At 38.5% G+C, this 12,921-nt stretch overlaps 1 protein-coding gene and 1 pseudogene across 6 annotated transcripts in view; one reads left to right on the top strand and one right to left on the bottom strand.

Moving 5' to 3' along the window:
• RALGPS1 (Ral GEF with PH domain and SH3 binding motif 1) overlaps positions 1 to 12,921 on the bottom strand; it is a 658,499-nt gene that overhangs the window by 212,487 nt on the left and 433,091 nt on the right. The window lies entirely within an intron of this gene.
• On the top strand, positions 5,114 to 5,889 carry LOC140519173 (uncharacterized; annotated as a pseudogene).

The raw sequence follows: 12,921 nt of genomic DNA, 5'->3' as shown, positions 1-12,921 counted from the left end.
ATATGGCCTATATTGAATTGCTTGCCTTCCCAAAGGGAATGGGTGGGGAGGGAGGGATGAAGAGAAGTTGAAACTCAAAGTTTTAGGAACAACTGTCGAGTACTGTTCTTGCTACTAGAAAATAAGAAATACAGGTAATAGGGTATAGAAAGTTATCTGGCCCTACAGGACAAAAAGAAGATGGGGACAAGGGAAGGGAGGGGTGATAGAAGAGAGGGCAGATTGGTGATAGGAGCAATCAAAATGCTCGGTGTTTTGGGGTGGGGGGAGGGGACAAATGGGGAGAAAATTTGGAACCCCAAATTTTGTGAAAATGAATGTTAAAAGTTAAATAAATAAATTAAAAAATATATATATATTCACTATGTATTGGTCACCTGTGTATGATAGAATCATATACCTAGAGCCCTGAGAAACCTTATAGGTCAGGGAATCATAGCTTTAGAACTAGAAGGGACCTTAGAGCACTTCAAGGTTTTCATTTTGTAAATGAAGATACTAAGGCTCCTGGTTACTCAAGGATATTCCCCAATGACTGGTTCAAGGTCCTAGAGGCAGTAAATGGCAGAGGAAGAATTCAAATCTAGGTTCTCTGACTCCAAATCATCACTCTTTCTGCTATACCATAAGGCCACCCCATGTTTCCTTTCTTCTACTATGCTGGATATTACATGAGAGAAAATATTGTGTCTTATTTGTAGATTCTGCTTCTCTCACTGTCACTTATTGTAGTAGTAGTAATAGTAACAACAGCAATAGAAGCAGCATCAATAATAGAACTTTGATGGATTAGTAGGAATATATATATATATATATATATATATATATATATATATATATATATATGATCTCATACATATGTCAGTATTCACGCTATCTCTGAAAATAGTTATGGTTATTTAATATGGTTATTTAATAAATCTTGTTGGTTGGATTGAATTATTGAGTAGGACTACCCTCTACATCTTAGCAAGAGGTGTAGTAGATGATACTCAAGTAGGTATTTGATGATTAGTCAATTAACAAAGAAACATTTATTGAAAAGTCAGATCTAAACAATTGAAAAAATATCAATTGTTCATGGACAGGCCAAGCTAAAATAATAAAAGTGACAATTTTACCTCAGTTAATTTACTTATTCCATGCCATATCAATAAAACTACCAAAAATTATTTTATAGGGCTAGAATAAATAATAATAAAATTCATCTGGAAGAACAAAAGGTCAAGAATATCAAGGGAATTAATGAAAAAAAATGCAAAGAAAGGTGTCCTAGCTATAACAGATCTAAAACTACATGATAAAGTGGCAATCATCAAAACTATTTGGTACTGGCTAGGAAATAGAGTGTTAGATCAGTAGAATAGGTTAGGTACACAAGACACAATAGTAAATGACTATAAAAATCTACTGTTTGATAAACCCAAAGATCCCAGCTTCTGGGATAAGAACTCACTATTTGACAAAAACTGCTGGGAAAACTGGAAAATAGTATGGCAGAAACTAGGCATAGACTAACATCTCACACCCTATACCAAGATAAAGTCAAAATGGGCACATGATTTAGACATGTCTTATGTCTTATGTCTAAAAGGGATGATGCCCTAAGCAAATTAGGAGAACAAGAAATAGATTACCTGTCAGATCTATGGATAAGGGAAGAATTTATGAACCAACAAAATACAAAATGGACATTATATTAAATAGTTTTTGCACAAAAAAATCAATGCAACCAAGATTAGAAGAAAATCAGAAATGTGAGAAACAATTTTTACAGCCAGTGTTTCTGATAAAGGCCTCATTTTAAAACTATATAGAGGACCGAGTCACATTTATAAGAATACAAGTTATTCCTCAGTTGCTAAATGGTCCTAGCACTTTTCAGATGAAGAAATTAAAGTTATTTACAGTCATATGAAAAAAATGCTCTAATTCACTATTGATTAGAGAAATGCAAATTAAAACAACTTTGAGGTACCATGTCACACCTATTATATTGGCTAATATGGCAGAGAAGGAAAATGATAAATGTTGGGGAAGATATGGGAAAATTGGAACATTAATGCATTGTTGGTGGAATTGAAAACTGATTCAACCATTCTGGAGAGCAATTTGAAAGTATGAACAATGCTACTATTATGCTTGTATTTCAAAGAGATCATGAAAAGGAAAAGAATGCACATGTACAAAAATATAGCAGTTAATTTCTGTGTTAGTCAAGAACTGGAAATTGAAGGGATGCCTATTAACTGGGGTTGTAATATATGAATGTAATGGAATACCATTGTTTTATGATAAATGATGAGCAGACGGATTTCAGAAAAATCTGAAAAGACTTATATGAACTGATGCTAAGTGAAGTGAGCAGAACCAGAAGAATAATTGAACACAGCAACAGCAACATTGTATGATGATTAACTATGATAGATTTAACTCTCCTCAGCAATGCAAGGATCTAAGACAATTCCAAAAGACATATGATGGAAAATGCTAACCACATCCAGAGAAAGAATGATGGAGTCTGGATGCAGATCAAAGTATACCACTTTCACCTGTTTTTGCTCTTTGTTATGGTTTTTTCCATGTTCTGATTTTTCTTGACTAATACGGAAATATGGTTAACATGACTGTACATGTATAATCTATATCAGATTGCTTTCTATCTTGGGTGGGGAGTAGAGGAAGGGAGGAGGAAAAATTAGAACTCAAAATCTTATAAAAGCAAATGTTAAAAACTATCTTTACATGTAATTAGAAAAAATACTATTAAAAAAAGAAACATTTATTGACCTGTGTATATTAAGATATACTGTAGGAGAGACAGAAGATATTTCTTTGGGGAACTTGTTTACTTGGGAGACCTAACATGTATCCATGGAAAGCCAAACAACACAAGAATGCAGGACAAGATGGATTATCCAATGATGGGACAAATAATAAGGACCACACAAATACAGAGAAATGAAAACCTACTGTGGACTGAATTAACAAGAGATGGAAGACTAAATCTATAGTTTAAAGAATAAATAGGAATCAAATTAGGTAGGGAGGAAAAAAGATGGCATTTCAGAGAGAGGAGCAGCATAGATAAAGGTGAGACCCTGGAGTAGTTTTTTGCGGGAAGAGGGATGAAAATAGTTTGGCTGGCATATAGGCTACAAGATGAGAAATAGTGTTCTTTGGAATCATATTTCATAGAACCTTAAATGCCAGTCTAAAGAGTTTAAACTTTATCTTTTAGGCACTAAGGAACCATTGAAAATTGTTGAGTAGGGAGGGAACAAATTCGTGTTTCTTGAAGTTTAATATAGAAGCCTTTTCAGGATACAGTATATAGGATCACATATTTAGAGTTCGGATAGAGTTTTCTTTTAAAGATAATTTGGATTAACCTTCCCATTTAACAGATTAGGAAACTAAGGTACAAATGAATGAAGTGCCTTGAAGTTCACATTGGTAGCAAGTAACAGAGCCAGGAGTAGAACACAGCTCCTCTAGCTCCTAATATAGTTCTTTCTCTACCATCTCAGAGCATGGAAAACCAATCAGACTATTCTATTAATCTAGGTGAGGGATACTAAAGACAAGTTATTGTTATCAACGGGAATGAAAAAGAAAGTGGAAAATGAAAGAGACTTTGGGAAGAATCATTGTGTCTTGGTGACTAATGGGGTGAGGAACATGGAACCTCCCTCTGAAGTCCTAAAGGCCCTGGCACCAAAGTGTTGTCACTAAATGCTATAACACAATAATTGCCATCCTTTTCTTTTGCTCCCTCCCACACACTGTGCCTCATCAGGCTGTCAATTAGGGTGGAGTTGACTTGAAATTAAGGGACCTGGGTAGATAAATCACACTGACCATGGGTGTGGCAGGGATCTATGCAGGGGCAACAACCAGGCCCTAGGGATGCACATATTGCTCAGCTCTTTCCCTATCCACTCCAAACCCCCCTCCACTGAATAACTGGTAGTGGCATAATAGGGCAGGCCAGCTAGAATGAATGGAATGCTCAGTCTGCCCTCCACCCACTGTGTTAAATTAGGACATTGTATATAGTCATGGGCATGTTGGGGGGGATGGTGGGGGGGGGGCAGAGCTTCCTCTGCTACTCTTCCTACTATTTGGAGCATGTAATAGTACCAGCATTTCCACCAAAGTATTTAAGGGTCTCCTTATTCCCCAAACAAAACCTTATTCCCCAACAGTAAGAAAGCTGCTGGAGTATGGGAAGTTTGGTGGTAGTCACAGACTAATTTACACTGAACTAGAAATTTGTGCTTCATGGTTGAGAAAGCATGTTGGTAGAAGTCACTGGAGTGAATTCAGAGGAAGAAACCAGTAGAGACTGGGAGGCATGGAGGACTTAGTATACTTGATCTATTTGTTTTGTCACATTTCTTCCATTTGTGTTATTGTTGTAGTATGTGTGTAGATGTTCACAGGAGTTTGTGTTGGTCCAGATCATCCCTCATGTTGCTAAAGGACATACATATATTACTTGCGCCAGAATAGGATGAGCTAAGCTGGATCCTCGTTCTAGTGTGTTTGAGGCTCACTGAACATTTCTAACACTTTGTACCTGCCTCTGTTATAGTACAGAGAAGAGCTTCTCTCTATAGGTCTCTAGGTCACGACTTTCCCACTGAATACTATTCAGAACCCTGTCCCTGTTGACCACTACTAATAAATGCAGTGTCCAAGATCTCAAATATGTGAGTGGACTTTCTCAAGGGCTCAGGAAACTGCACTTTCAGTCAGAATTAAGTTTTGGGGTTTTCACCCTCCAACCCTCCACCTATTATAGTTCTCCTGTGGCTCTTAGTTCCAGGAATAGCCCATAGAGTGGGATGGTATGTTTTGTCATTGAAACAACTTTATTTTGCTTTTAAAAATTCCATCATATATATTTGCTGCTTGACTCTGACTGCATTTAATCTCACTGTAAAATATTTTCACAGTAAATGTGGTGCTGGTTTTGATAGAGGGATACTCCATGAGAAAGTAATCAATGGTGATATAGATGTTTTTGTTTATAACTCAAATTCCATGTTACCGATGGGATGTTTGGCTTTCAAAAATCCTAAAGGGGGAGGGTGTCTCTCTCTCTTACTCTTGACCTTTTCTAGTCCACGGAGTGCCTATTAGCACAGGCAGTAATAGAAAGATGGTTGAGTCTAAGAACCATACCATCCAAAACCAATCATGAAAATGGCCCAGAAATGATGTCAGGAAATCTAGGTCACAGAGATACAAGTCTCTGAAAGGGGTGACCATAAGTTTCTGAGAAACGTGTACTTTGCCAAGAAACACAACAAGAAGGGGCTGAAGAAAATGCAATGCCAAAGCCATCAAGACCTGAGCAGATGCCACCAAGGACCTGAGCATCAAGACCTCCAAGGATAACTCCCTCAGGCCTAAAATCCCCAAGGTCAATGCCCAACAAACCAGGCACAAAATGACCACTAAGCATCCAGGCCCTAGGATCAGCACCAAATGCCCAGGCTCTGGGATCATGAAGTCCAGCTCTAAAGTTGTCAAGTCCACTGATCTCAAGATTGTCAAGCATACCCTGATGTCACCAAATCTAACACCAAGGTCAGTAAGTCTGTCCCTAAGGTCACTAAGTCTGTCCCCAAGGCCACCAAATCTGATACCAAGTTCTCCAAAATCACCAAGGTCACCCAGTCTGATTCCAAGTCTGATCTCAAGGCTGCCAAGTCTGAAGCCAAGGTTACCAAATCTGATCCCAAGGCTACCAAGTCTGATTCTAAGGTCATGAAGCCCAGTGATTCCAAGGCTGCTAAGCCTGCCAAGTCCACCAATCCTAAGGGTGCCAAACTCAAAGATTCTGGGACTAAAGCTACTAATCTCAAGACTTCAAAATAGGTGTTTCAGAACAGAAAGACTTGTTTAAACCCTAACCCTAAATTCTCCTTCCCTTTACAAGGTATTCTTACCTTTCTTTGTATCCCTAGTGTTTAGTATGGTGGTTTTCACAGTGATTGATTAATGACTACAAGCTGCAAGGACTCAGACTTAGTTTTGATGGAGAAAATCATTTTCTAAGAATTTAAATTATACAAAAGTGAAATGGGCTACCTCAGTAGATAGGGGTGAAGACTCTTCGCTGGAGGTCTTCAATCAAAGTCTAGATGACCACTTGCTATTATGCTACAGAGAGGATGTTTGTTCAGATATGGTTTGGACTTCTTGGTCTTGGAGGTTCCTTCTAACTTTTGCATTCTGTAAATATATCACTGCCAGCAATCATGTTAACTTAGCTGTTTCTAATTGCAGAAAAAGCCAATAGTGGTTAGTAGCTGTCCATAGCTGAAGCTCATGCAGAAGATAAAGACCGGCAAGGTTAGCTCCAAATGATAGATTGGCTCAAAAGTCTATCTACTGATAGACTCACTGTAAAGAGACAGTCATATTGGAAAATATTCTTATATGAGCTTAAATACATTTAGAAATACATTCCCCTAAACTCTTGCCTGATGGACCATGCTTATATTTTACCCCTTTGAACCCCCACACTTCCACATAGCTAACTTACATTCCTGGTTCTCTAGTATGCCTTCTTCCTCTACACCTGCCTGGTCTTACTCTGTGATAAACAGCCCTTTGTTTCATTATAATGTCCTCTTGCCTTTGGTTTTTCACCATAGATCTCACCTTCAAACAGGCTTTGTGGTGGAACTGTAACCACAAAGGGGGATAGGGACAACAACCTATGGGTCAGGGTGGGTGGGGGGACATTTGCCCCAGGACAAGAATTTTAAAGAGCTGCAATTAAATAACTGTATTCTTCTAAGGAAGAAGGAAGTATAATCCCACTGTTAGGCATATATCCTAAGGAAATCAAACAGAATAAGGGTCCCGTATGAACTAAAATATTAATAACAGAACTTTTGTGGTAGCAAAGAAATGGAAACAAAAGCAGATAATTACCAGTTGGGGAAATGGTTGAACAAATTGTGGCACATGGATGTAATGGAATATTACCATGTTGCAAGAAACAATGAATATGAAAAATTCAGAGAAGCATGGGATGAGTTATAGGAACTGATACTGAGTGCAGTAAATGGAAACAGGAAAACAGTCTTTGAAATGACAACAACAACGTAAATACCAGAGAGGTACTGTAGAAAGAGCACTCACTGCCTCTTAGAGGAGGACCTGGATTCAAATCTCATCTTTGATGTTTGCTACCTGACCTTGAGTAAGTCACTTAATTCACCTCAACCTCAGTTTCCTCAACTGAAAAATGAGGCATTGGACTAGATTGCTTCTGAGTTCCCTTCTAGCCCTAGCTCTACGATACTACAAAGCTAAATACTATATTATTATAAAATAATATTAAATTTGGAGTAAGAGAAGAGATAAGAAAATGTACCTCTCTTCTTTCTTTGCAGAGGAGTTGGAGGAAGAAGGGAAGACTACAGCTATGGAACATTATGTTTGACTCAGGTTATGTTTTAGTCTGTTTTCTTGAGCTCCCCCCTCCCTGCTGTCTTTTTTATCCTTTGTTACAATGTTTGGTTGCCAGATGGAGTGGGAATGAATATATTTGAAAATAAAGGTGATATGGAAATAGAAGGCATCAAAAAATGTGTTTAAAGGAAGACGAATTGGCAAAGAAACTTCCTGGTAAGAAAGCTGAGGTGTGACAATGGCCAAGAAGAACAGATGACCAGGTGGTGAGGGTGGGAGCAGAGGCAGGCTTCCCACTGGGGGAACAGTGTGATTGCTTCCCAGGGTTTCTTGGGTAGTTTCTGAGGCTAGAAGAACCAAATTTGGGTCATCCAATGAATAGGAAGAGAGGCTGAGTCCTGACCCCGCGCAACAGCAGTGGCTCCTTAGTGGTCTTCTCGTAACATATCTCACCATCGGGGAAGAGGGTGCAGTTGGGGAACCAGAAGCCTCGAATTTCTTCCCTGGGAAGTTCTCCCTTTCCCCCATCCAGAGGTGGAATCCCTTTAGATAAAAGGGATAGTGGGGTAAGGGAAACAGCACCTCTGAGACACTCTGCTAGTACACTATACATTCCTAAGAATACTGCCTCATACTCTAATTCCAGAGAACTTCTTTTACTCTCCTCAACTTTCCAAACTTTCCCATAGTCTAGAAACTGAGGGTTGGGTACTTTAAAGGTTTAGCTGCTTAGGCCCAGGAGTTCCCTATAGCCTATAGCCTAGGGCCTGGGACAATGGTGAGGAGTATATCTGAGGTCACATAAGTCAGAAAGCATTTCTGTAGAAGAGTTATGCCTTCCTATGAATTCCTCTGCCTCTTCCCATCCCTGGGTCTTTTCTTTTTCTGAAAGCTTTGCCCTGCTGCTTTTTAACAAGTGGTGTGGTGGTGGTGAGGTTGGGATCTGGCTCTACCTTGAAGGACAGAAGAGATACTCCCTTGCATAGATGAAACCAAGGAGGTCTTAGTCTATCCTTCTCCCTTCTCTCCTCACTCCCTCACCCTACCAGGGAGGCCAAATTTCAACAACCTTTCTGAAAGAACTGGAAGTAAGGAGAATTAGGTTCTAGTATCTGTTCTGACCCCAATTCTGGGTCTCTGTTCCCTTCCCTATAAAATGAGGGGCCTGGACAATGTGGTCTCTAAGGTCTCTTCAATGTCTAAGAGTCCCTAAGTCTATGAGATTTGATTTCCATTGAACTTCACCTAGCTCAGCTTCTATTTCAATAAGAATTGAATAAACTTTCTTCTCTGACCTTATGCAACTCACTTTGTATTTCTGAGCCCTCAGTTTCCTCCTCTGTAAAATCAAAAGTTTAGACTAGATGATTTCTAGGGCCTCTTTCAGCTCTAAAATAATACTCTGAAGGTTGGGAGTGGTGGAGGCTTTAAGCACTTATTCAGGTCCCTCCCTCAAAGCATCAGTCTGCTTGTTTTCGGTCATCACTCCACTTTCACTTTCTGAATCATCAGGCTTCTTGATGCCAGGTGAGAAGAAACAAATAATTATTCTTGAGTTCCAGGTGGTAAGGTCAGTTTAACTAGGAAGCTACCAAATGACTCTTTTCCTCTGGCGGAGGGTGCGATGTAAGAGTGGGGGTAGCCAGCACCCTCCAGTGTCACTTTGTGTTGTCTTCTGGTCTCTGTCTCCCTTTCAGATAGGTAATGTCAATCTCTTTCCCAGCAACTGAGGGAGGCCTTCCATGCCACAGTCCTAGGCACAAATTCATGGCTCTGCACAAAGTATAAAATCCACAGAGCAGTTTCAGTCTCAGATGGCCTGAAGAAGTGAAATCAGACACAAATATAATTGGTATAAAATCTGCAGTCTTTGCAGCAACATCTCTGGATAAAATTAGGCTAACCGCCAAGTCTATTTATAGAATTTCTGAGTCTCAATGGTTTTTTCCTCTCTTGAAACCCTTTAAGTAAAATAAAACTTCTTTCTAATTACAGAGATTTAGTTTCAGGTTTTGCATTTGATATTTACCATTCCAAGTAGCAGGGAAAGAAAATCCACAAGCCTTCAAAGGCATAGCAGCATCCCCCACAGTGTGTCCCCCACACCCCCTGCCCCCCAGCCACGTACATAAACTAGCATGGAAACTAGTAACTAGTATTACTGGAAATCTTTATCTCTGCCCTTTTTCTCAAGCCTTTATTTACTTCCCTAACTCAAGAAAGAAGTCATTCTAGGCATCAAGTTCAACATAATCAAAATGTCATAGATCACACCACTGGCCATCAGCCAGGCTTATTATTGACCATCAGTGCTGTAATTTGGGACAGTAAGAAGAGCCCTAGGGACTGGGGTTTCAATCTTGACTTAGTCACTGACTAGTTGTGGGCAATTTAGTTAAAATGTTAAAGAATTTAGTGTGAGAATGAACCTTAGAGATCATCTCATCCAGCACCCTCATTTTTACACATGAGAAAATTGTGGCTCAAAGAGTACATGTGGCTTGTCCAATGTAACACAACTAGTACTATAGTTAAATTTCAAACATAGGTCCTTAAACTTCAAAACCTTGGATTCTGCTCACTATATCACACAGTCAATTTGACAAATGGTTTTGTTGTTGTACAGTCATTTCAGTCATGTTCTACTCTTTGTGACTCCATTTGGGATTTTCTTGACAAAAATACTGGAGCGATTTGCCATTTCATTGTCCAGTTCATTTAAGAGATGAAGAAACTGAGGCAAACAGGGTTAAGTGACTTCTTCAGGGTCATACAACTAGTAAGTGTCCGAGGCAGTTTTGAACTCAGGAAGATGAGTCTTCCTGACTCCAGGCCCAGAACTCTACCACTGTGCCATCTAGCTGACCCAAATGATTATTCACAAATAGCTATTAAATATGATGTGTTAGGCACTAAAACTTTTTTGGCTTCAGTTTCCTTCCTGCAAAATGAGAGTGATAATCTATCTTTCCTACCCCCCTCCTTTGAGCAGTTTCAAAGTTCAAATGAGAGCTTTGGATGTGCAAATGCTCCATAAATTTTTTTTTTTTTTTATATTTTATTTTATTTTTTATTTATTTATTTTTTTAATTAATTTTTTTATTTTTTTAATGTTTAACGATCATTGCTATACAATTGCGATTTTATCCCTCCCCACCCACCCCCCACTACCTCCCTCCCTCCCCACGACTGCATACAATTCTGTATAGATTCTACATATACTTTCCTATTGAGTATATTTTCACTATAGTCATGCTATGTAGTCAGACTAAGATAAATGAAAGAATCCGTATAACAAATCAGAACATGATACACAAACAGATACACATACACAAACATGATCTGCTACATTATGTGAGTGACTTCCATATTTCTCTCTCTGAGTGTGGAAGGCATTTTGCCTTGAGGTCCACCATTGGGATTTTTTTTTTTTTTCAGAAGTTCTTGTGTTATTACAAAAATCTAAGTCTACCAGAAAAAACTCTCACACACTGTGGTTGTTGCTGTGCATAAAGTTCTCCTGGTTCTGCTCCTTTCACTCAGCATCAGGTCATATAAGTCCTTCCAGGCCTCTCTGAAGTCTTCTTGTTCATCATTTCTTATGGCACAATAGTACTCCATTACATTCATATACCATAATTTATTCAGCCATTCCCCAATTGATGGACATCCCCTTGACTTCCAGTTTTTGGCAACTACATAGAGTGCTGCTATAAATATTTTTGTACATGTGGGACCCTTTCCCATTTTTATGATCTCTTGGGGATATAGTCCTAGTAGCGATATTGCTGGGTCAAAGGGTATGCACATTTTTGTAGCCCTTTGGGCATAGTTCCAAATTGCTCTCCAGAATGGTTGGATGCGCTCACAGCTCCACCAACAATGAATTAGTGTTCCAACTCTCCCACATCCTCTCCAGCATTTATCATTTTCTTGTTCTGTCATGTTTGCCAATCTTATAGGTGTGATGTGGTACCTCAGAGTTGTTTTGATTTGCATCTCTCTAACCAATAGTGATTTAGAGCATTTTTTCATATGAGTATAGATAGCTTTAATTTCTTCCTCTGAAAATTGCCTGTTCATATCCTTTGACCATTTATCAATTGGGGAATGACTTGTATGATTATACATTTGGGTCAGTTCTCTATATATTCTAGAAATGAGGCGTTTATCCCCGAGCTTAGCTGTAAAAATTTTTTCCCAATTTACTACATCCCTCCGGATTTTGGTTGCATTGGGTTTGGTTGTGCAAAAACTTCTCAGTTTAATGTACTCAAAGTTATCCATTTTGCATTTCATAATGCATTCTATCTCTCCTTTAGTAAAGAATTCTTCCCTTCTCCATAGATCTGATAAATACACTATTCCTTGCTTCTCCAGTTTATTCATGGTATCAATCTTTATACCTAAATCATGTACCCATTTGGACTTTATTCTTGTGTACGGTGTCAGGTATGGGTCTATGCCTAATTTCCGCCACACTGTTATACAGTTTTCCCAGCAATTTTTGTCAAACAATGAGTTCTTATCCCAGAAGCTGGGGTCCTTGGGTTTATCAAACAGAAGGTTGCTATATTCCTTGCCTACTGCATCTTGAGTACCAAGTCTATTCCACTTGTCTACCTCTCTGTTTCTTAGCCAATACCAAGTGGTTTTGATAATTGCTGCTTTATAGTACAGTTTAAGGTCTGGTAGCGCTAGGCCACCTTCCCAAGCATTTCTTTTCATTAGTCCCTTTGATATTCTGGACCTTTTGTTTTTCCAAATGAATTTTGATATTATTTTATCCAGCTCTAGAAAGTAATTGTCTGATAGTTTAATTGGTATGGCACTAAATAAGTATATTAATTTGGGTAGAATTGTCATTTTTATTATATTAGCACGGCCTACCCATGAGCAACTAATGTTTTTCCACTTACTTAAATCTGAGTTTATTTGTGCAAAAAGTGTCTTGTAATTGTGTTCATATAGTCCCTGGGTTTGTTTTGGCAGGTAGACTCCTAAGTATTTTATACTGTCTACCCTAACTTTAAATGGGATTTCTCTTTCTATCTCTTGCTGTTGAACTTTGTTGCTAATATATAGGAATGCAGAGGATTTGTGTGGGTTTATTTTGTACCCTGCAACTTTGCCAAAGTTGTTTATTAATTCAAGTAATTTTTTACTTGAATCTCTGGGATTCTCTAGGTAAATCATCATATCATCTGCAAAGAGGGATAACTTAGTTTCTTCTTTGGCTATTCTAATTCCTTGAATATCTTTATCTTGTCTAATTGCTACAGCTAACATTTCTAGTACCATATTGAATAATAGTGGTGATAATGGACAACCTTGTTTCACCCCTGATCTTATTGGGAATGCATCTAGCTTATCCCCATTGCATATAATGCTTGCTGAAGGTTTTAGATAGATACTGCTTATTATTTTATGGAAAGTTCCCTTTATTCCTACGTTCTCCAATGTTTTTAGTAGGAATGGATGTTG

This window comes from Notamacropus eugenii, chromosome 1 (genome assembly GCF_028372415.1).
Source record: "Notamacropus eugenii isolate mMacEug1 chromosome 1, mMacEug1.pri_v2, whole genome shotgun sequence".
NCBI classification, from domain to species: domain Eukaryota; kingdom Metazoa; phylum Chordata; class Mammalia; order Diprotodontia; family Macropodidae; genus Notamacropus; species Notamacropus eugenii.
The sequence above is the reverse complement of the archived record's forward strand: the minus strand, read 5'-3'. Positions and strand labels throughout refer to the sequence as shown.